Source organism: Macrobrachium rosenbergii, chromosome 54 (assembly GCF_040412425.1).
Source record: "Macrobrachium rosenbergii isolate ZJJX-2024 chromosome 54, ASM4041242v1, whole genome shotgun sequence".
In the NCBI taxonomy this organism is placed as follows: domain Eukaryota; kingdom Metazoa; phylum Arthropoda; class Malacostraca; order Decapoda; family Palaemonidae; genus Macrobrachium; species Macrobrachium rosenbergii.
The window spans coordinates 6,479,831-6,482,330 of NC_089794.1; positions in this window are offsets into that span (position 1 = coordinate 6,479,831).

Sequence of the window (2,500 nt, forward strand, 5' to 3'; positions counted from 1 at the left end):
AGATTATACAAAGGTGAATACAAGATTCAACGATATTGTGCAGGCTAATAATGAGAGTAAAAATGGATACACAGGCAGATGGACCTGTCCATATTGTTAAAGAAAGTGGTTCACATTCAATCGCAAAGCCACCGTAGGCAAGATTTATGATGATCTTTCAAAGTTCAAGACTAGAGGCAAGTAATTATAGGCCTGTGGTCTGACATCTCATATTATGAAAGTATATTAATAAAAAAATACATTTAATGAAAAATAGATTGTTCAATATAGGACAACATGGTTTTGTACTGTTAATCCACCATAAAGAAAGCATACAAAAAATATGATAAATAAAAATCAGTTTAAGATGATGTCGCAATATTGTTAGAAAACCATTGTTGACAAAGTAGGAAGATGGATAAGCAAAATAGAAAACAGATAGTGATTCTTATCGGAATATCCGGTGACCATTCTTGCTGTTTGTGATTATGATTGCCAGACATGACAGTAATGTTAAAGGACTCAGTAGTAAAGTTTTGTAGAGAAATTGCTCAAGAAAACTTACCAATAAAAGGAGCTCAGTAAATTTGAATCAATGAACTATTTTAGGAATGCTATATGCATATAAAGGACCTAATAAAAGACAATCACAAACAAAGGAAGCAGTTAAAGACCTGAAATGTTAGCAATGATCAAATAGCAATTCTATTGGCAAAACAAAGCAAATGGGAATTTGTTCCTAATGATTATGCTTTATAAAACGTATGTACGGTGAATATTGCAATATAACACACTACCAAGGATATTCCAAAGAGCTAGAATAGAAAAGTTAAGGACCTTGACTGCTGGAAAAGACTACAATTCTTAGTTTTTCTTCTGCATATTAATTCAGCATGAAACAGATCGAAAATATTGGAACTAAAATTAAAGCAAGAGGTAGATTAATGCCCAAAAACACCAGGAAAATTTCAGGACATTTCCACCACGCACCACTGAGCGGTCCATCTGAGGAACCAAGCGTAGATGTGTTTAGCCAAACAAACAAATAACTAAGCTCGACCCAGACCATCAAGACTGGAAGATGCAAAATATACCGGAAGAGCAACTCTAGTCATGAGCCTTGGGCCTTGAACTTGGTCTGAGGTAGTCTCTCTCTCTCTCTCTCTCTCTCTCTCCCTTAGAAGATATTATATTTATCTGGATCACTACACGCATTTCCAATTTTTTTCCTGTGTAACATTTTCTTTAGTATAGTGTCTTTTTTTATATTGCTGACTTACAGTTGACGTATCGCCTACAAACACTTTATAAAATCATTAAGATGATGTAGATTGTTTCCTACGAGACGTCTTATGATAAAACCCATTCTTTTCATATTTTCATGATGTCCTTACCCGCTGAAAATTCCGAGGGCCATTTATAAGCATAGGTTATTCCAGAGAAAATAAACCTTCGTTTCAATCATTTCAAGAAACATGGAGGCTTTTTCTGTTGTACTGTCTGACAGCCCCACCCAGTTGATTGGGTCCCTCCTCCCAGAACATATTGAAAGATGTCGCCTGTCTTTTGGTTTGATATGATGGTCGTTTATATTTCATGGGATTTCGAGACGTCGAGGTGGAAGAGATGTCGAGGTTACGGAGGAAAAAGGGCATTCCAAAAGACGTTTAGGATGAAGGGAAAACGGTGAACTGCTAATGAAAGATGGCATACCATCCCCTGTGATTTTAGTTAAAAGTTTGTCGGCTCAAGACTTAGTGGAATGAATATTAAGGTTTGGCTCTTTCGTAGATAGTGACCCCCAATTTTCGGGGCTTGTTATCTAGGACTAATATTTCTTGGAGGTCATTCATTATCTTTATGATATTTACAGTCTTTTGTTTATGCTTTTGCGGTCATCCCCATCGGGGATGTACTAAACACGCCTTAAAGGTGGATACATACCGGGTTAAAACCCTTGGGGGTCACCATGTAGGAAAGATCCGAAGGTCTCTACACCTATACAGAAGTAAGGCATGAGGAGTAAATACAGAGAAGGGGTTGTGGAAGAAAACTCACTAGGAATTGTTATGACCAAACCAGTTTCGGGAATGTCATGGCTATTGGAAGTATGGCGAACAAATAAAATGGGTGAATTCGGAGGAAAGTTTGACAGAACGGCAGTAAAAAAAATTTCTCCTTAGATACACAAATAAAAATATCTCTTAGATCTAATGAAGATTTTGTAAAGAGAGATAAGAAATTAAAAGATGATATTTAAAAAGAAATTAACACTCTGAACCCATTAGGCATTAGAGTGGAGACGGTAAAATGTAAACAGGAACTGAGAAGGGAAAAGAACAGATTCCCGAAACAGAATGGACGCATTTACAATCTACACAATAAACAGGATAAGAGAGATTTACTCTCTGATCCAAGTGACGTAGCAGGGCTGGTAAGAATGAAGAGGGGAAGCATAGAGAAACTAACAAGAAAAATACCCCCAAAGAATTCCTTGACAGATTTCCATTCCAGAATGTGT